The sequence below is a fragment of the Mirounga leonina genome, unplaced genomic scaffold, assembly GCF_011800145.1.
Source record: "Mirounga leonina isolate KUSES-001 unplaced genomic scaffold, KU_Mleo_1.0 Mir_125, whole genome shotgun sequence".
NCBI lineage: Eukaryota > Metazoa > Chordata > Mammalia > Carnivora > Phocidae > Mirounga > Mirounga leonina.
Genome location: NW_023270305.1, coordinates 1,048,318 through 1,070,437, shown reverse-complemented (window position 1 = coordinate 1,070,437; position 22,120 = coordinate 1,048,318).

The window sequence follows — 22,120 nt, the reverse complement described above, 5'->3', positions numbered from 1 at the left end:
CTGGGATCATGACCTGAGCCTAAGGCAGACGCTTAACGACTGAGCCACCCAAGTGCCCTAGGTTTTTTTTAAAAAGAGCCGTGCCTCAGTGCTGCGGTAGAAAGGGGAACTTAGTTCTGTGTGCTCAAGTCTGAATTCTGCGCTCTTAGCCCTATGTTGCTCTTGTGCCATCGGCCCCCTCCTGACAGCTAAAGCCACCCAGAGAGCCAGCAAAGCAGCTCCTGCTGGATTTCAGGAAGCTCTGTCCTGTCTTTGCACCCTGGGAGCCTGGAGAGAGACCAGTGCCCGCATCCATTCAGCCCTGGGCTCCTGGACCATCTTGTGAGCTGGGAAGCCCAGATCCACCCCAGGCAGGAACCAGTTCTCAAATGCTATGTGTTGTCAGCCTCACGGAGCTCAGTGACTTTACAGGGAGAAGGGGGTGCACCAGGAGAGTGCTGCTGATGCTTCCACCTAGAACACCCCAGCCCCTCTTCCCTGAGGTCCCCTCAATGCCCCAACAGGAGGCAACCCCTCCCGTCCTGAGCTCCAGGGTTGCCAACCTGACCCCCGGGGTCTGGCAAGGTCATTGCCTTGTGGCGTATTGGGCCCCTCCGTGCCCTCTTTCTCCCCTCTAGGGGGCGTGTGGCCCTGCGCTAGGGCACAGGGGGCAGTGGCTCACGTCTGAAGCAGGTACTGTGGGACCCCGGCGTCAATGACTCCTCCCAGCTGCCTCCTGCAGAAGGTGCTAGTTAGATATGCGGGATGCTGGGAAAGAGCACCTGCATTAATCAGGTTAGATCATCTATGTATTATTAAGGAACAACTGGATAGCTAATTGTCCGGGGCATAGCTGTCGTACCCAATTATGCGCTCATTTGAAGGAAGCAATAGTGGCTCATTACTGAGGTCCTCCCGCAGAGGTGAGGGACTCCCGCTGTGTCCTTTAAATGCTCTCCAGAGTCCTCGTGCAGGCTGCTCTGCTCAGTCACCAAAGCTGTCCCTGCAGCCTCGGTAGCCAATCCCACCCTGCATCCTGGACACTTTCACCCTAGAGTCTGAGGCAGAGGGAGACCAAGGGCAAGCCCCATGCTCCGGCCCACCACCAGAACTCTCTTAGTGGGGCTGAAGCCATTTACATGTTGTCTTGGCCTTTTGAACCTATTACAGCAGAATGGGGCCTCCCCCTCTGTTCCCCATGAAGGAAAACACAGAGCCCTTAACAATAGTAGGAATACATTTGGGGGGGGGGTGTCAAGGCCGGCTTTTCTGGGACTAAGGGTTAAAACAGAGGCAAAGCCACCTGTCGGCCAGTTGAGCTCCCCTGGAGATGAGCAGAGCTCGGAGCATGAGGATTCATGTTGCTGGTGTCAGAAATGACAGGTAGAACTGCCCTGGGTACAGGGAGCCTGACCTTCATCCTGCTGGCCCTCACCTTCGGCAGCACTCACATTCTACATCCAAAGCCATGGAGGACCCGCAGGGGCCAATCGGGTGCGGGGGGACTCTGCAATTCCACCATCCACGCTGCTAGGCTCCTAGGTTGGGGGCCAGGGACAAGTGAAGACCACCAGACCATGTGTCTAAACATTTAAAGGTTATATACCAACCTAACAGACTGCTCAATAAAATACATCTCATTCTTCTACCATGACCGATGTAACTTTATATGCACAAAATGAAAAGAACATGTGTAAAGACCCAGCTTACATGCCTGAAATTTGGTAAAACATGGAAGATGTCAGAATTTAATATTGTAGATGCCTGGCTGTTGATGGCGTGAACTCATCCACAGAGCCCCTTCCCTGGAACCCCCAACCATGCTTGGCCCTCTGCATGGCCTGCTCTCACAGAGCCTGGCTTGTACTTGTGAGCATACGCTGAGCAAATGAACAAATGATACACAATCAGTAGTATGAAGACTTCAGAATTTGCTAGGTAAACAGAAAACTGGACCTGAAGAAAACATTAGAAACTTAGGTGCACATGTAAACAGCTTAAAAACAGGGTTTTGCACTCAAGAAGTGTGGGAAATAGAAGGTTCAGAGAGGACAATTAGATGCAGACTTCACTGTAAGCTATCACAGTGGACAACGTGGGGACAAAAATGCGGTGGGATTCCAAACGAGCTATTTCACCATCTCTGGGAAAGACCCCAGGATCCTTAGACGGGTTCCTCGTAGCTGTGGTCAGGCTGTAGGTCCTTCCTTCTGGACAGAATGGTGGGGGCAGGGCTGTGCACCTGTCACAGTCCTCTGCCACTCTAGCCAGAGTCACTTGGTCTCAGAGCATGGGACCTGGCCAAAAAAAAAAAAAGAGAGAAACTCAGAAATGGGCCAAAAAATGACTGGATGCCCCTTTTAGTGGGTTGCTAAACATTGTGGAGGGGATACTCCCAGGTTATCCAATTTACTGTGGCTTTAATTGTCTTTGATTATTTTCAGTTTTAAAGATTAAAGTTAACTGTGGAGAGCAGATGGTGATGCAAATTATTTCTGTTTGTAGAGATGTAAATAATTTTGTCTTGTCAAATTGCAATTGATTACCACCCCCTCCAGAAAACGTCAGTCTTGCTTCTTTTTTTTTTTTTAGAATGAAATATATATATACTTTTTAAAGATTTTATTTATTTGAGAGAGAGAATGAGATAGAGAGCATGAGAGGGGGGAGGGTCAGAGAGAGAAGCAGACTCCCCGCTGAGCAGGGAGCCCGACGTGGGACTCGATCCTGGGACTCCAGGATCATGACCTGAGCCGAAGGCAGTCGCTTAACCGACTGAGCCACCCAGGTGCTCCAGTTTTGCTTCTAATAGCGAATTTATCCCTGTATCCCTGAGTATGTGTATATAGACATAATATACAGATAAACACATATGTACATACGCATAGATACCCCTTCTTGGGATTTTCTTTTAAACTTGGTTTTTTCATCTTATTGGATTTCTCATTAGTTAAAAAATTTTTTTTGCTTTCTGTTCATTTTATATTTCTGTGAAAGTCATGCTTTCATAGAAATGTATTTTTAAAAAAATTAATCCTGAACAACTGAAGGGGTGGAAATCACCCAGAGTCTGGGGAATTCATAACCTGGTCACCAGGAAGTTTGAGGAGAGAGTACAAAGCCAAGGGCAAGATGGTCGCTGATGTCCTGAGGGCAAAGACCTTGGAAATGCAGGTTCGAGCCAAAGGGCAGTGAAGGCCACTTTTTATCTGTGCCTGACACCCTCCAAGGACAGACCCTTTGCCTGGGGACAAAATGACCTGGAATTCCCAGCACAGCCAGCATGACTCCCCTGCACTGGACAAATGAGGGGTGCCCATCGGGGCTTTACTGACAACTTACAATTTGTAGCCGAAGCTGAAATCTACACTAAATGCTGAATGAAAGCCACCATCAAAAAACCAAGAGGAACATCGCCAGGGCGTTTACAAACCCTACTTATTCTTAGACTGATTGTGAATCTTTAAGAAGGTGCATTTTATCCCCTTGTAAACACACCAAGTGATTAACGGCTGTGAAGAAACAGTAGCCAAACATTCTCAAGTTCCTTTTTAAACACTTTTGATTGTGCTTGCAGGCGCTGCTACTTACTGCAGCCGGTGGCCTGGTGCAATGGGAAGCAAGAGACCCCGTGAACCCCGGCTCTGCCCTCAATTAGCTAAATGGCCCTGGCTGAGGCCTTTAATCTCCCTGAGCCTCAGTTTCTCCACCCAGCAGATGGGAAATGGGATGCCACGCAGTGATGAGGCTTGCGGGGGGACAAAGCACGGGGTGCCCCCGAGGAGGAGGAGGATGAAGGAAGGACCTCTGCAGGCACACGTGGGTCCCCAGTACTCAGCCTTTTCTCCGTATCTCCTCTCGCTTCAAACTTCCCATCCTGGGAGGCGGAAGGAGGCATGTAATCCTCAGGCAGGCATATCCTTTCTGATATTTTAACTCGGTTTAAATTGACTTCAGTCTAGAACAGGACCAGCTGGAAATCTATTCCGAGGGCTGGTCCCACGCAGCCGTGAAGCAGGAAACAGCCCGTGTGAGGTGATTTCAGAGGCGCCTTGGGAAGGCGGCCCCAGCCCCCACCCTTCAAAAGCCCCTGCTTCCAGAAATCTCCCCATTGGTGCTTCATCCTTTGTTCTAAGCCCACTCGGTGCCCACCCCCCGCCCCCGTCAGGGACGAGGGGCACCCCTGAAGCTGTCTGAGTGGGTCACGCCTCAGGAGGGATTCATTCCAGAAACGTCAGGAGTTCGAGAGCCAGATGCGCAGGGAGTGGAAGGAAGGCCGGCCTCCCCGGCTCACCAGCTCCGTGCAGAGGGCGCGTCTCCGTGTGGCTGAGCCAGAGCAAGGACCCCAGGCCCCTGAGTGTGTGAGGGCCGGGGGTCCCGTGGACAAGGAGAAGGTGGGGACTGGGGTCCTGGGAAGGGTTGGTCCATCACGACTCTCCACAGGCCTTATGCTCATGCCTCCCTCACATCGGGAGGCACTCTAGTGTTTGTCACCTGCTGGCAGGACAACTGGGCCACAGTCCCTGGAAGGCCGGTGCCTGCTTCCCTGAGCTGCGGTGTCGCAGAGAACAGGCCACTTCCTTCCCAGACCCCTCCCGGCTCCAGCGGCCACAGCGCCTCGGCGTCTCCGGCTTGCGAGCCCCCGGCCCAGCACCGGGAGCTGAGCTGTGTGGGTTTGAAACGCTCAAAGAGCAGGCTGAGCCGAACCAGCCCTGGCTCAGAGAGAGATTCCACTTGGACACAATGTGCACCCCTCCCCCCGTCTCCCCAAAGACTCGAAGCTTGTCACAAATCGGAGGCATGGCGTTTACTCGCTCCTATATTGCGGTACCTGAGAAGTGACATCTCTGAAAAACCGTCTCCGCAGGGAGCTGTCCATTCCGTGGGTGCTCTGGGCCCATTCTCGGCCATCTGGGCACCCTTCTCTGGGGTTCCCCAAGGGAGAAACACCGTACCCCACAGGATGCGTACAGAGGACCTGCCCTCGGGTGCCTTCCCTGCGACCCAGGGCCACCACATTCTGCTTCTGTGGCCCAGGGCAGAGGCCAACACATGCCCTCCCCCGTCTGTCCCCTGCCGGGCAGACTCCAGGCTCACACAGGTAAGGCCCTCAGGCCAAGCACACGGCGAGGGCTTGGCTAACGTGTCTCCTTATCTTCCCTCCCTCCCTCGCTCCTTCTTTTTCTCTCTTTCCTTCTCTCTCTCTCTCTCTCTCTCTACCAAAGCAACAGATACCTATCAGTCACATAAGCGGTTGCTGAATGAACGGCTGTGGAATGACAGAACAGTACCAGGGAAGCCCGTAGCCCGTGGAGGTGGACAGGGCTCATGCCTCCCACCGGGAGTCACTCAGGAGACGGAGGGCACGAGAACTCTCCAGCTTCTGCCCGAGCCTCCCAGGGACTCGCAGCTCCTGCCTCTTGTGGCATCGTAGGTACACGCAGTGCTGGGGCCGTGGCTTCCAGGAGGAGCCCACCAGGGAGGAGGTCACGGCCTCATTCTCTCCGTGACCTCCCCTCCCCCGCTGTAAGCGGCATGCTGGTGGCTGGCGGTGGCACCTCACCAGGCACGGCAGGACACAGCCGTCCCGGCCTCACTGGACCCCGAGGCTGATCAGATCAGGTGCAGCCTGGCACGTGCGTCCGGCTCCTGTGGATGGGCAGGGGTCTGAACTGGAGCAGGGTCCTACTGAGACGTCCTCCTGCCTTGGTTGGGATGCCCTGGGGGAGAGCCCTCTCCCTGTCCCCGTCCCCAGGCTGACAGGAGGGTGGAAACTCAAGGGGAACTTGTGTTCTAGGCTCCCCCTCTTCATGCAGCTGTCCTAGGAAGAACCCCTCAGGCCTGTTTTCTACACTTGTTGTCTTAGGTAGGAGTTGACCATTGACAGACGGAAGGAGATTTTGGCCCAGGGATGAGGTCAGAAACTGCCTAGAGAGAGCTGACCTGTGGTCAAAATCTGGCATTCTGGATTTTTCTCTTTTTAAAAAAGGGGGCAGAGGGGCACGGGCAAAGGGGGCTGCTGAGGGCCCTTCCCCCACTTTGAGGCAGTGGGCACAGCACTGGGAGACAGATGGGGAAGGTCATACCCTGTTGTGACCACAGGACTTTCCTCCAGATTGCTTAGGAAGAGCAGAGTAAAACTTAAGGATCTTGGGAGCTGTCATTTAGGAAGAACTGGCCCAGGGGGTAGCCCAGGCACCAGAGAAGTAACGAAGCTCCTGGCAGCCTGGGGGTGCCCGAGAGCACAGACGGGGCGGCTGGGGCGGCTGACTCCGGGCATCCAGACGCTAGTGAAGGCGCTGTGTAACGTGTGAGCCGCTTGTGATTTCCACGTCTAGACGCACAACAACTCAGACAAGAACTCCCCAACTGTGTGACTCAGCAAACTGACCTTTCTCCCTCTCTTGCCCTCCCTCCAAGCCATGTGTCCCCACCCTATGATGATTTTTAGAAACCACAAGTCTGCCCATGTCCCCTGCTCAGCCACGGCGCCCCCGCCACGTGACAGCGTCTGGCCCTCCCACTTCAGTATCTAGGCCCTTCTCTGTCTGGCAGTCAGCTCACAGCACACCCCCCACTGCCCCCACCCCCACTTCCAGTGTCCTCTCCAGGCTTTGTAGTTCCCTTGTCTCGGCTCAGACTGTCCACAGAGTCCAGAAGGCCTTTCTGCCCGGCAGGCTGCCCGAGTCAAAACTCTGCTCGGCCACGTTCAACTCGTGTGGCCTTTGTCAAATGATGTCACGTCCCCGTGCCCACATTTCCTCATCTGGGAAATGATCACTAATATTAGCATGCTCCTCCAATGTAAGAGGTGTTAAGTGCTTAGAATAGTTCTGGGCACAAATGGTAGCGAGATTGTTATTAGCCTCGACAACTTTTGTCAGTTTCCATTGTTCTTCGGGGGCCAGCCCCAATCCCACCTCCTCCAAAGCATCTTTATAGATGCCCTCCCCCAGCTCCTCATCGCGGTCCGTCTCTCCCTCTCACGGATCCCACAGTCTATGAGCCTCTATTTTAGCCCTCGCGGCCATCTGCCTGGCCCACGGTTATTTCTGTAGGCATCTGTCTCCTCTGACGGAGCTTCTGGAACACTGGACCAAGGCTTATTCACCCCCAGCCCCGGTGTGGAGGAGGCAGCCTCCTGCAGGCTAGCCCGGAGGGTAGGAATAAGCAGGAATAAGCAGGGCAGGAAAGGTTTGCCCCCTGCAGCTGTCTGGGCTGGCAAGAATGAGGAGTGGGCACAGGACGTAGGGAGAAGTGTCAGGTGACCCTAGGGCCCAGGCAATCACTAGATGGGACCACTCAGCGCAGTGCCTGGCCCCACCCGGTAAGGGGCAAACCGTATTCCCTTCTTCCCTTCCTCTCTTGATAAACCAGCAAGGAGATGACAGCTTTTTCCTCTTTCTCTCTCTTTTTTTTTTTTTTTTAAGATTTTATTTATTTAATGACAGAGAGAGACATAGCGAAAGAGGGAACACAAGCAGGGGGAGTAGGAGAGGGAGAAGCAGACTTCCCCTGGAGCAGGGAGCCCGATGGGGGGCTCCATCCCAGGACCCTGGGATCATGACCTGAGCCGAAGACAGACGCTTAACGACTGAGCCACCCAGGCACCCCTCTCTATCTTTTTATAAAGGTCATCCAACTTCAGTATCAAGACCAAGTTTTCTCAGGACCCTGATTTGGGCTCCCCGGGTTGTGCACTCTTGTATTTTGGTACAAATGCAAGGTCTCGGGAGAGAGGATGAGGGCCTGGAGTTCTCCTGAGGACCAGGGCGGGAACCCATTCCCCAAAGCTGAAGGGGCTTCCGAGGCCCAGGCTGCTGGGGAGCTGAGCAGTCATGTGGCCATTCCCACCACGGCCACTTGGGACTTTGGTGCTTAGTCCTAGTCTGAACTGCAATATGAGTTTCTTGATTTTATTTCCTCTTTTCCAAAATCTACCCCAGCTGGAAGATACATTCAATTTTTTATACCAGAAAAAAGGCGGAAAGAATGAGTGAATACCCAGTGCGGTGTGTTCCATCTGAATGAAGATGCTGCTGGACCCCAGCAGAGGGAGAGGGTTGGTGGTCTTCGTCTCAGTATTCTTGGGGATCTTGAGGATCTTGGGTAGTCATGCCAAAAAAATCTTTCCTGTAAGACTGTGTCAGGAGAAATCACTGTTCTCCGGGTTTGTCAGAAACATAATGTAGCCCGGACCACAATCAAAACGTTTCAGTCCTTTGGAAATCGGCAAGGTGCAACATCCAACGTGTCAGGCTTAGGAAGGGAGGGAGTTACTTCTTGGTGTCTGGTGATTGCCTCCGATGGGAAGTGCCCCGCTAACGGCCCCTCGCTGATGAGCTTCTTAATGAAGCCATGGCTGAGTGAGGCAAATGGCTTGCTTTCCTCCCAAATGGGAAGGAAGTCTCAGAATTATGCTAATTGTCTAAGGTTTAATGGGTGAATTTAAAAATAGTTCCAAATATCTAGTGAGCCAGGATGACCCTGCCCAAAGTATCGGGCGGTGGGGAGGTTGGGGGGGTGATAACCAAACACAGGAGAGACTAGAACCTTTAGAGGGGGTTCGAGGAAAGGGGGAGGAAACTGTAAAAAGTTTAGTACCCATGTTCTTTTTTGGATAAAAGAAAAGAAGACTTGTTCCTGAGGGAAGATACAGACCGTCGTGAGGATTTGGGGTTGGGGGGGCAGATTAAGGGAGACGGAACCTCAAGGAAATCCAAAATCAGGGATCAACTCAAGTACAAAAAGATGATCAGCCAAGTAAGAAACGGGCAAAGGGTCTGATAGACGCCTCTCCAGAGGAGATCTGCAAACGGCCCATGAGCGTGTGGAAGATGCTCAGCATTTTTAGTTGTCAGGGAGACGCAAGTCGAAGCCACCAGGAGCTACCACATCACACCCTCCAGGAAGGCCACAGTGAACACCATGAGAAGTAAGTGGAGAAGTCGGGACCCTCATACATGCTGGTGGGAAGGTAAATGGGCCAGCTGCTGGAAAGTGGTCTGGCGCTTCTCCTCAAAAAGTGAAGCCAGAGTTATCCACTCCAAGGTGGAAATGGAAATGTATACCACGCAAAAACTAGTCCATAAATGCTCCTCCCGACAGTATTAGTTTAGAATAGCCAAGAGGTCAAAACAGCCCAAATGGACATCAACAGATGCATGGATTAACAAAATGGAGGATCTCCACGCAATGAGCCTTATTAGCTGTAAAAAGGAATGCAGCGCTGAGACACGGTACAACACGGCTGAACCTCGACACCGTAAGTGAAGGAAGCCAGACACGAAAGGCCACATGTCATATGATCCCACTTATATGAAATGTTCAGAATAGGCAGATCCACAGAGACGGACAATAGATCAGCGCTCATCAAGAACTGGGGACAGGGAGAAATGGGGAGCTGAATGCTTAATGGAGTGGGGTTTCTTTCGTGGGGGATGAAAATGTTCTGGAAATAAGTAGTCATGATGGTGGCATAACACTGTGATTATCCTAAAAGCCCTTGAACTGTATACCCTAAGGTGGTTGAAATGGTGACTGTTGTGTTATATGAATGTTACCCTAGTAACAGTTAAAAAAACAGGGCCTGTGTTCCTAATTCACAATGGGCATAATTCACAACTGGCCCAGGACAAATGAAAAAAGTAGGACCCTTGTTCAGAAGTTATTAAGAATTTCAAGGTGCCTCAGCAGAGCGCTGCCGGAGCACGGGTCGGGACTGTGGGCACAGGTCTCACCTGGATGGGCAGGTGCGGGCGCCTGTCCTGGGAGCATAGGGCCTCGGACCTGGGGCCGGGATGCCCCAGTCCATAGTCACACAGCTCCATGGCCGCTCACATCTGCCCTTCTCGGGCCCCCACGCTGTTGCTAGTAGGGCTTCTGCTAGCTTGCCTCTCCTTGGTTCCTTTCTAACTAGCTACCTCGGATTCTCTCTATGCTCCCACATGCACTTTCCTTGGAAAGGGATCTGATGGGCCAGCTCACTGGGTGGCTGGCCGTGGTGTATGCAGTACTGTCCCCAGCAGCTTCCCTCAGCTGCAGCAGGGACGCGGACTCTAGGGTCCAAAGCCTGAGGCTCCTTCAGCACAACTTGGGGTGGGAACGTATCTCACGCTTGGGATCGGAACTCCATGTGAAACGTCTGGTCTACCCAAGGTATCACTCTCATGTTGAGCTTTATCTAGAGAAGAAAAGGTGCGCCCCGTCTCTTGCATTCCAGGCAAGTATGCACTGTGGTTGAGTCTGGAAATCCAATGTGATCCCCTGCAAGGGGGTGGGGGGGCGGGAGATCCCCATCACAGCTACCTCCCTGGACCCAGGGGGCAATGACCAACCGCCCACCCCGTTTTCCATCTCCAGATGCTAACGATCTCTCACACGCAGCTTTGCTTCAGTGTGGCCCTGGGCTGAGGCCATTGTCTCTCGGAAGGGGATCTCCCAGGACCGGGGGAGCAACGAGGCCGTGGGAAGGAAGGCAAGCCCACCCCTCCCCGGGGAGGCAGCAAGATGCAGCGCGCACAGCCCAAACTCTCACTGTGACCCTTACCCTCTCTCTTGAGCCCACGGCTCGCCTTCCTGGCACTGGTTTCCCATGTTGCTGGTACTGATTTTCCAGCATTGCAGCCCCCCTGCAGCTCCCACCGGACCCTCCCAACCCTGCCCGTGGCCACCAGACACTCACTCGTGATTGTTCATCCCTGGACGGTGACCGCAGCCAGCAAAGCCAAGACCGGCGAGAGAACACAGAGAACCTATTTTATATCTAGATGGGACTTTGGGGACCATCTTTGGTCCTTTATTATTATTTTTTTTAAATTTTAGATTTATTTTTCCAATTACAAGAAAATGTTCTTTTTTTTTTTAAAGATTTTATTTATTCATTTGAGACAGAGAGAATGAGAGAGACAGAGAGCACACGAGAGGGGGGAGGGTCAGAGGGAGAAGCAGGCTCCCCGCCGAGCAGGGAGCCCGATGCAGGACTCGATCCCGGGACTCCAGGATCATGACCTGAGCCGAAGGCAGCCGCCCAACCAACTGAGCCACCCAGGCGCCCATTACAAGAAAATGTTCTTAAATGATTCCTCTAAGGCGGTGGTTCCTAAGAGGAACCGTCTCTCTAGAGACATTTGGCATCATCTGGAGACTTTCTGGTTGTCGCAACAGGGGTATAAGAAGAGATATGACTGATTTCTAGGGGGCAGAGGACAAAGAATTATTTGGCTCAAAATGTCAACAGTGTCGGGATTGAGAAAACCTTCACTAAGGTCATGCAAATTTTTAAATTGGACAAATAATTATAACCGCGTATTTAAATTTTAAATAGCATCTCAACTGACTGATACAGAAGCTGGCGAGTTTACATTCTTTTACTTTCTTATACTCAATGTATAGTTTTATTATTTTTATATCTTGTAATATACAATTTATTTTTAAATTATAATACTCATATCATAATGTTCCCGAAATTGTTTAATCTTGGCTCTATATTTAAATGACTTGAATATGCCCTTTATTTTAACATATGTTCCCGCTTCACTCATTTTTTCCAGAGTGTAGATTTTGTCGCCAGATGTTCTATTTAACGACCTTCTGGAAGAGGTATTTTCATCCATAAGCTGACATTCACGTTGCATCGATCACCCTCACGAACTTATATTTCGGAGATAAACTTAGGACGATATCATCAACAATAGTCAAAGTGGAGCATTCTTTTCTTTAAATAAAAAATTCTTTAAATAAAATTTTGTCTTGTTGCAAAGTAATAAATATTCATTGCAGAGAAAAGCAGAAGATGCTGAAAACCAAATAGTACAATACGAAAACTATTCTCTTGAGATCAACGTATGCTGTCCCCATACATACAGTATTACTCTCTATGCATATAGGTACTCAGAAAAATGAATCAGAGCTTATAATGAACACCTTACTAGTTTGTAACCTGCTTTTTTTTCTCAGCTAACAATACATAATAACTTCTCACTCTGTCACTATTTACCTATGTATTATTTATACGCATACACATATGCACATGTAAACGGCAAGGTATATATATATAGATGAATAACATATACACACATATATTCTACATATTATCTCTCTGCAATATTATTTTAACGATCACGTAATATTAAAGACAGTGTTATGTCAACCCTCTATTTTGTGTACATTTTTTCTTGGGTGAACGATGAAGCCACAGAGGTACTTACAGCCAAGCCTCTCTATATAATTTATATCTAGATGGGACTTTGGGGACCATCTTTGGTCCTTTATTATTATTTTTTTTAAATTTTAGATTTATTTTTCCTTGGGATAAATTCCTGGAGATAAAAGTATTGGGTCAAAGGGTATGAAAAAAATTAAGATTTTAAAAATATATTACCAAAATGTCTCCATAAAAGGTTTATCCATTTATATACTCAAGAGTAGGATATGGGAATGCCAATTTATCTGCACCTTCACTCACCAAATACTGCCAACTGAAGAACAGGGCAAAACAGTAATAATTTAGCACTTCTTTGATTAATACATCATTGAACATTGATTCATATATTGACCAATCCTATTTCCTCTTTGTGAGATCTTTCCATGCTCTTTCCTCGTTTCTTACTGAAGTATTTCTTTCCTAGTGATTTTCACCGGCTACTTATATATTCTGGCTGTTGGACCGCTTACTACTCGTGTACATTACAAATATATTTTCCAAGGTTGTGGATTGCCTTTAGTTGTATTTATGGCTGGTTTGGGAAGTAGAGCTATTCTCTTTTTATGATCAGATCTACCAATTTTCCCTTTGATGGTTTCTACTTTTGGCATCATGTTTGGAAAGTCTTTTTTCACCTCTAGGATATGTAGATAGTATTTTTTAAAAGAGTTAGATTTCTTTTTTTTTTTAAGATTTTATTTATTTATTTGACAGAGAGAGCACAAGCAGAGGGAGTGGCAGAAGGAGAGGGAGAGGCAGGCTCCCCACTGAGCAAGGAACCGAACGTAGGGCTCGATCCCAGGACCATGAGATCATGACCTGAGCTGAAGGCAGATGCTTAACCCACTGAGCCACCCAGGCACCCCCTAGGATATGTAGATATTAAATAATATTTTCTCTTGGTATTTTTAAAGATTTTTTTTAACACATAATGTTTAATCCAGTTCAAATGTATTTAGTTCTATGGTATGAGTTTCTTTTACTTATTTTGTTTCGCCACTTATTTGAAATGAAAATAGCATATTTTGAGTTCTATGTCTTTCCTCCCCCCTCCCCCCTTGGCTGTCAGGCATTCTCTGCTCTGGTTGCATATTTTTCTGTTGCCGTTTGAAAACCAACTTTGGTTTATGCAACTGATTCTTCCGATTCTCAAATATCTCCTGGTCCCAGCCCCTGATGTGAGCCACAGCACCTGTTAAGAGCTACACCCAGGTGAGGCATGAGAGGGAAGGAGAAGCAAAGTTTATTACTTACGATCTATGCATTAGACCAGTACTTTGAGTAATTTGGGGGTTCAATCCTCCAACAACCCTGAAAGTATTACTATTTCATTTTCTGAAGAGGAGACATTAGAGTAAGCAAGATCTCATAACTCACCACTGAAATTCATCTCCAGTTCTCAGTCTGGAACCCCAAGACTGGTGACCTCACAGTCCGCGCAGTGCCCCCAGGGCGGGGTGAGGCAGATTCTCCACCTCCCGCGCAGACCCTGCTGAGAGGAAGGGGCCTGTCTGGCCCCAGCAGCTGACGTGGACTGAGTGCTCCACAGGACACAGAGGGGAAACTTGGGAGAGGGAAATGTCATATTAAGGATGCTGTGTGCTTCTCAGACTTGATTTTCCTTTGCAGGAAAGGAAGATGTCTATAAATTCTGTTATCGTTGCAAGGTGACAGAAATGGGATTCCAGCAGGGAAGTGAGAAAGGATCGGGGAGGCCATCTGTTTGGTGATTTTGTATCTATTCCTCCCCTGGAGTCAGAAAGTTTCAAATCCATTTTGCAATCTTCTTGGCAAATGGAGCCAAGGCCCATTCCCGACATGAAGTGTCCACAATCCCCGGGAACCTGCCAATTAGCTGCTTTCACCACCTCTGATTTCACAGTAGGGCCGAAGGGCAAGGGTGGCCTTTGCATATCCCGGAGGTGGAGTGAGACCCCACAAGGGGTAACCTTGGACTGGGGACAGGAGCAGAGGGGCTCGGCGCAGGCGAGATGCAGCAGGAACCCGAATGGCCCAGAAAGGTCAGCAGCATGAGAGCTCTTGCAACACGTCCCGTGTTCTCAAAGCCCACCTGGACTGATGAGGGCAGAGAAGCCCTCTCATGGGGGAAATGGCCTCTCATGACATGGGGCTCGTGGATTTCAACTTGGGAGAAGCCAGTCCTTCTCTCTCGGCCCTTCATTCGGTCAACAAGCACCTACGAAACTTGGGCCCTGGACCCAGGCATGGCCAGAGACAAGGAGCTCACAGGCCGGCCACCCTAGCTCCAAGGCTGGGGACAGCTAAGCAGGGGGTAAGGGTGAATGGCTGAGGGCACCCGAGTCAGCCTGGGGAGAAGACCGGCCATCAGGGAAGGTTTTCTCAGAGGTGGCCCATAGTAGCCCCTCAATAAATGTGCATGGGGCCCGGCTGAGAAAAAGCCCCCCAAAAGGAAGAAGGACAGGTGTGGCAGGCAGACAGCCCGTGTGCGAGAGCTAGGAGGCCGGCAGGGGACGTGAGCTCTGGAAGTGGCACCTGGATCCGTGGGGCCGGAGCAGTGGGGGCGAGGCCTGTCTGTCCCCAGGAGCAGACCTTTGGGACCAAGTGGAGAGAAGGAAACGCCCGGAGTGGAGGAAAGGTTCTGGAGGCCTCTGGGTAGGTGTCAGAATGCCGGACTGGGAAGCAGCAGATCTGGTGTGTTCCTGATGGGAACGAGGACACAGGGACATTGAGGGGTCCCAGCTTGTAACCCCAGTGGCTGTAGCCTGGCCACCCCACTCCTCCTGCCTCTTCCTTAATATCCCACTAAAGCGGCTCAAGCCTCCATACCAGGGCAGCAGATAGTCCTGCTAGGAGCTTCCACAGACTCCCAGGGGGGCTCTGTAGGTCTCAGGTGACTGGCCACCCTGCCCCTCAGCACGTCTCCCGCAACCCCCATCTCCTCCCTTCCTGCTTCCTCTGTGTGGGGACCGTTCCTCTTCCCTGTTCTCCAAAGCTCTGATCGTACAAGGATGCTAATCAGGCTTTTAAAGTTCTTTTTCTTTTTTTTTTTTAAGATTTTATTTATTTATTTGAGACAGAATGAGAGAGAGAGAGAGAGCGAGCACATGAGAGGGGGGAGGGTCAGAGGGAGAAGCAGACTCCCTGCCGAGCAGGGAGCCCGATGCGGGACTCGATCCCGGGACTCCAGGATCATGACCTGAGCCGAAGGCAGTCGCTTAACCAACTGAGCCACCCAGGCACCCTCAAGTTCTTTTTCTTAGACATTTAGAAAGATTATGTGTACAGAGAGACAGACAGAGAATCACCTCCCAGATCCCCCCACATTCCCCAAGTCCCGTATTCAGCCACTGTTGGTTCACCATGCACGTGAGCGTGCCCAGGACTCAGACTGTGGTCTTGGGAAGCTCTTGGCCCGAACAAAGAGCCAGAGGCGCACACATCCGCGCTACCCTGGCGGAATGTATGAAGCACAACGGGGACAGCGGAGGGAGTGACTGATCAGAGTTGGGGCCCGATTCATTCGCCGAGAACGAACCACTGGGAAGAGCTTTAGCCGAGGTGTTAAATAATGAACCGGACTGTCCCTGGTACAAGAGAGGTGCGAACGACAGTCCAAGCAGGAGATGCAATGTGTGCACAGACCTAGAGGCGAGAGAGCATGGCGAGAGGGGCGCATCCCGGGAGGCCAAGGACCAGGGCGTGAGGGTGGCCAGATGGTGAGGGGCAGGACTCAGTCCCGGGAGCCTATTCGCCATCCTGCTGGCCACGGCTGCACAGCTGAGGTGACAGATGGGGATTCGTTCTGGGGAAACTGAGGCCCAGAAAGTCACATGTTCGTGGTTAATAGCTGGTTGGGGCTGGTGGGGGCCAAGGGAGCTAAGAGAAGGCTCCCACTGGGCCAGTGGTCCAGACCTAGCGTATCTTTTCTCCCCAGGTGAGCTTGTCCAGAGACGCTGAAGGTGGAGGTGTGGGGGGCTATGAACAGGACTAGAATTCTCCTCCAAACAGATCCTCCAGTGAGACCTCCAGCATAGATGGGAGAGGACGAGGAGCCTTGCCGCTGGAGCTGGGAGGAAGAATGTGTCCTTCAGCAGGCATTGTTTTGGAAATGACAGGTGCCAGGACACAGGGAGGCAGACCACGGCCACCTCTTCCTGGAGGCTCTGAGGTCTGCCCATGGGAGGCTGCTCCTGGGGCCAGGCGGCACACAGAGCCCCGGCTGGCATGTGGGAGAACAGGGACAGGAGGTGGGGGGGAGCAGGAAGGGGGGCCGCCCTGCCCCCCCATTGCCCCATTTTCTGCCCCCCCACTGCCCATTCCCCAGCCTTCCTGCCATCTGAGTGAGGCCACAGGTCCCATTCACCCAGGCCTTCCCTCTGCTACCAGGGGCTCCGTGACCTCAAGGATACCCGGGGTCCGGGGTTCCTCTGCTGAGCGCTGAGCTTTGCTGCTACAGCTCAGGAGGTACAGTGTTGGTCATGTCACTCCTATTGCTCAAAAACCTTCAGCGACTCCCCGGTTTGACCTCAGATAAGAGTTATTAGGTATTCAAGGCCCTCTGTGTTAATCCAGGCTCTCCCTGCAGACGACCCCGAAACAGGACTAAAATGCAAGGAGCTTGTTTGGGAGGTGAGGGGAACACCCAGAGGGAAAGGGGGTAACTGGATCCTAAGGCCCCCGGAGAAGCCCTGCCGGCGGCAGAGATGTCCCAGGGTGAGGGACATCTGTCCATCCCAGGGTGAGGGAGCTAGAGTGCATGCACAGCCCGGGCTGAGGGCTGCTCCCACACGGGGCTCAGCCCCGCAAGCTGCAGCCTTCCCTGTGAGCGGCCAATGCACCCCAGAGGGCAGAGAATCCCTGGCAAAGAGGGGCGGGTGTGGGCAGGGGCAGTGAAGGCCGGGGGGGAGGTGGGGGGCAGCAACAGAAGCCCACACCCTGCACACCCATGGGGCAACACTTCCCTGGTCTGTCAGTGGAGCTCCTGCAACCAGACCTCGAGTCCCGCCCCTGAGAGCCGTGGCCTCCGTGGACCAAATCCAGCCACCCCACCTCCGGAAACCCACTGTAATCCCTCCTGGCTTCGAACTTACATAGTGCTTTCCACAACATTTGGGGGGTCTTGTTATTTAATTAAAAGAGAGACATCAAAGAGGAGAGTCTGGGCTTCCAGGTAAATGATGAATCCTGGCTCCACCCCTTTTTTGTCTTAGGCAAGTTACTCATTCGCTTAGACGCTCAGTTTCCTCATCTGTGAAATGGGAACAATGTTCCTTGGTTGGCACAGTCGTTGTGAGGACACAGGTGGTGTGTCACAGGCCACACGCACGCACGCACAGCTTGTCTTCCTCGACAGCAGGCTCCTGTGGGACAAGGACCGTCACTCGGCCTCCTTGCCCTTCCCGCTGCCCTCCTCCAGCACTTGACAGGTGCGGGGCACTAGGCGGAAATTCTGTGAATATTTGGCAAATGCCGCCCACACTCCAGCTTCTCCTTCTCTCCTGTGCCCCAACCCCTCCTTTCGGGGCTTGGGGCAACACAGCCTAGATGTGCCGCCAATATTTCAAATCCAAGATGACGAAGACAGAATGCGCGTCCTCCTGCCTGTGACCTCCTCCTCTGGACCTCACTTCCCCTGACGCCCCTGCCGCTCCCTCGCCAGCTCCTCTTCACCCCATTTCTGGAGGCTGGGCTAACCTGACCAGTGCCGAATGGCTATCCACGGTGGGCATCAGAAGGACTGCTGACTTCGTTTCTAGAACCTTCTTTTTGTGGCAGGACCCAGAGAGCATTGGAGCAGTTCTCTGATAGCAACTACACCCCAGACCTCCGGGGCGGTCTGAGATCGGTGTCAGAGTAACTTCTGAACCTGCTTCCTCTCCGGTAATTGATAAAAAAGCATATGTCTTGGGGTGCCTGGGTGGCTCAGTCATTAAGCGTCTTCCTTCAGCTCAGGTCATGATCCCAGGGTCCTGGGATCGAGCGCCGCATCGGGCTCCCTGCTCAGTGGGAAATCTGCTTCTCCCTCTCCCGCTCCCGCTGCTTGTGTTCCCTCTCTCGCTGTGTCTCTCTCTGTCAAATAAATAAATAAAATCTTTAAAAAAAAAAAAAAAAAGCATATGTCTTTAGGGTTGTTACAAGAATTAAATGAGAAAATTCTTATAAAGCTCCCAAGTAGAGACCCAGATGCAGAGCAAGTAAACGCTAGCTCTTGTCACTGACATTCTTACCATCACCAGTATCTTCGCCCGAGTGATTTCACACCCATACTCTCAACTCTGCCTAATTCATAGGATTCTTTTGAGAATAAAATCTGATAACGAGCATGGAGCATTCTGAAAAGATCCACAGAGCTGTACAGGGGCTAGATAAAAAGCAAAGATCTGGGCTAGCACCCTGCTGTGTGACCTCTGAAAAGTTACTTGCCCTCTCTGGGCCTTCATCTCAGAGTCTTCCAAAGCTGACACGCTGTGGTTCGGGGGCTCGTTTCATAATAGGTCCTAACCCTCTGGGCTGAGCAAAAGACAACTGGTGCTTCCTGATGCTAAGGCAGGAGGAAAGGCCTGCCACACAGCCCTGAGCTCTTAGCCCTAGGCTCCCTGGGAATGTGCTGGAACTCTGCTGGGTTAACTTCCTGCAGCCTGTAGGAGGCAGGCCTAGGGCGGGGTCATTGCCACGGTCTGTCCTGCCAGGCCTGGCACCCACAGGCCGGCTGTGAGAGGCTGCTTGGAAGCCCAGCTGCCAGATTGCTTAGTAACAGGAAATTGGTTAAGGGCTTAGAAGCCGGGAGATGGCTTTCTGTGGCTTGGTGGGGTTTAGCATTTAAAGAGCTTTGGGGCAATAAAAAGAGATGCCATTTTTTGCCTTTTGCATTTGCAATGTTTTGCAGTGCTCGAAATGGGCCGTGCTGTGAAAAACAGGTGCTCCCTTTTAGGTCTGGGAGGGGGAGAGCGTTCAGCCGGGTGCCGGAGCCTTCCAGGATCCTACCCCACCATCAGTCCTGCTTCTGGCACATTCTCCAAGTATCTGACCTCCAAGGCAGGTCAGGCCCTCGGCCCCCAGAGGGGAAAACACTGTGCATTCCTTGTATATGGTCCCGGCCCGATGCACAGTGGGGTGCTTTTGTATGATGAGCTATTGTCGGGCCGTCGCTAAAAGCTATGTTTCTGAAGAATTTTTTGACCCCCAAAGATACAGACTCCAAAACGATGTTACACTATGTTATCAGTTATGAATGTATTTTATGCATATGAACATATGATACATGTGTTGGGCATTTATGTGAAATATGCATAAGAATATTACGTAGATATGCAGAAGGTTGAACGTATGTGAATAGCACTTGTCTAGCTGGTTCTACTTTCTTCCTTACGTTTTTTTGCATTTTTATTAAATGCAAATTACTTTTATAATCAGAAAAATATATTTTTAAAAACTATGTTCTGGGTAGTTTGTCAGATGCCACCCAAGGGCAGCACAGGGCAGAGACGAGCAGGCCTGGCTGGGGACAGAACCCCGCATCCCGGGTGCCGGGGTGACTTCCCTTGTCAAGGCTCCAGGAAAGGAGGGGGTTGATGAGAGGGTCCCTGAGACCCTCCGGCAATGTGGTCCTTCCCACCTATAGCATGCATTGAGGAGCATCTATGTGACATTGAACCATCAGTGACCATCTGGATTTATAACCACAATCCCCACATAATCACACGCACCAGATGAACATTCCCCGATTGCCCACGAAAATGCAGACTGGTTGGCCGTGCAAACCTTTTTCTGCCATTGGTACCACTGCGCAGAGAAAAGGCCAGAGCCCGGCCAGCTGCTGGCCCAGAGCCGACACCTCCTCGCTCCTTTTACTTTCTCAGCTAGTCCTCCACCTCGGGGCTGGGAGGTGCTCCCACTGGCAGCCAGCTCCCAGCGCCCTCACTGCAGCCATCCTCGGGGACTGGCCACTCCTGGAAGGGGTGACCGCTCTCTCCTCTCCAGGGCTCCCCTTACCTGAGCACCTCCTACCCCCTTCGGCAGGTGTACCCCCTTCCTCCTTTCTCTCACCTCCCGATTCTCCCCCTTGGGTGGGTGTTTCCTGCTCCTCTGAACCAGAGGCTGCTCCTCAGACGGTGGGGACCAGAGACCGTGTCCTTACCTCCCATCTAAACAGCGCTGGTGCCCAGCGCCATCACCGTTACCAGATATTCCCTGTGCTGGGCTGCAAGCCCCAGGCAGCTGCGCTCACAGAGCAGGAACATCACCACGGCAGCTGGAAGGAGCCCAGGCTTGGGATCAGGAGTTCTGGGTTGGAGTCCTGCCTCTTCCACTCACTCTGGTTGTGTGAGTCTTGGCTAAGGGGCCTTCCATCTCTGAGCCTTGTTCCCTGCCTGTAAAATCCCAGGCTGCAGAGGGATGGGGGGAGATTTAGTGAAGTAGAGGGAATGCACTTGGCCATGGGGACTGTTTATTGGGGGTTGATTGCCTCCACCTTTTTCCTCCTAACTTTTAAGCTCTGAACCAGGCATTTCATCCCTCAGATCCCTGAGCCAGCGTTATGGTGAGAAGGACTTCCTAAAACAGTGGGTTTTGTCTTTACACTTCTTCATGTGTGGCAGTGGGATCCCCGGTTTTTCTCGGGGACAATTTGGGTTATTGAGACAGAAACTCAGAGAGAGAGGAAGGCAACATCCAGTTTTGACATCTAGAGTAGGATTTTGAGCCTGTGGCAAGACAGTCTCCCTGAAAACCAGGATTTGTCCAGAAAGAAATACTTACCGAATCCTAACCTCTTCCTAACACATCAAGAACTAAACTTGGCCTGTGAACGGGGGAGAAGAGTGGTAACTCCAGATTTACCACCCTGGGGTCCTGGGAATGGACACCTGCCCCTCTGACCTGAAGCACTGTGGGGTGGAGGACAGAGGAGGGAAAGGGGCCATGAGTTGTGGCCCATCCTCCCCACCTATGCCTGGTCCGGGGCTGGGGCATGTATACCGACATCCAGGAAGGTGTGGAGAACCTGTGTGAGCAGACCCCTGGTCTGGCAGAAGATCCACCTTCCTCTTGGTGTGCAGGAGCCAGCATGTGGCCCTGGGGAGGGAAGCGTTCTGGTGTGTGTTGATGGAGCAGACACCTGTGCACACTGCAAAGGATCTGGAAGTTCCTAGGCTCCCTGGGGAGGGACACCCAGATGCCAAGGAGGCTGGTGGACCCAAAAAGGCCTGCGGGCAGAATGGAGATGTTCCTGGGGCAAGACAGGGGCCAAAATCCAATGTATGGCATCACAGACCCTGGAAGGTCAAGTGGCCAGGCTCAAAACCAGTGCCCGAGCAAGACCAATCTGGGGACTGCAGCAGAGAGAGCAAGGGACCCAGCCCATCTCCATGAGGCCACAGGAGACTACACTCGCATCCATGCACACACATACACACACACAGGCACACACTCACCCTCTCGCACTCACACACCCAGGCACACACACACACACACTCACACACTCTATACAATTGCACCCACATCTCAGAGGATGAGCAGGCTGGAGGGGGATGACAACTGGAAGTCTGAGCCTTTACCCAAAAGAGAAAAAAATCATCCTGAAGCAAGCAGGCCAGAAGAGATGAGATGCATTTATTGGCAAATTAGTTTCTTTCTTCATCCACCCATGTACCCATACACCCATGCAGCCATCTGTCCATCCGTCCATCCATCCAGCCAGCCAGCCAGCCAGCCACCAACTGGCTCCCTCTGCGTGTGCCACACCTGTCCCAGTGAGGTTCACATGCAGGGGGAGCGGCGGCTGGCTTCCATGGGTGGAAGCCTGACATTGCCACTTACTACCGTGTAGCCCGGGGCGCATTTGACCTGAGTCCCGGTTGACTCACTTACACAATGTGGACAGTTGTACCTCCCTAGAGGAGACGTGCAAGGACTAAGAGGGAGCCTGCCCGGCAGACCCCTCAGTGCCCAGGAATC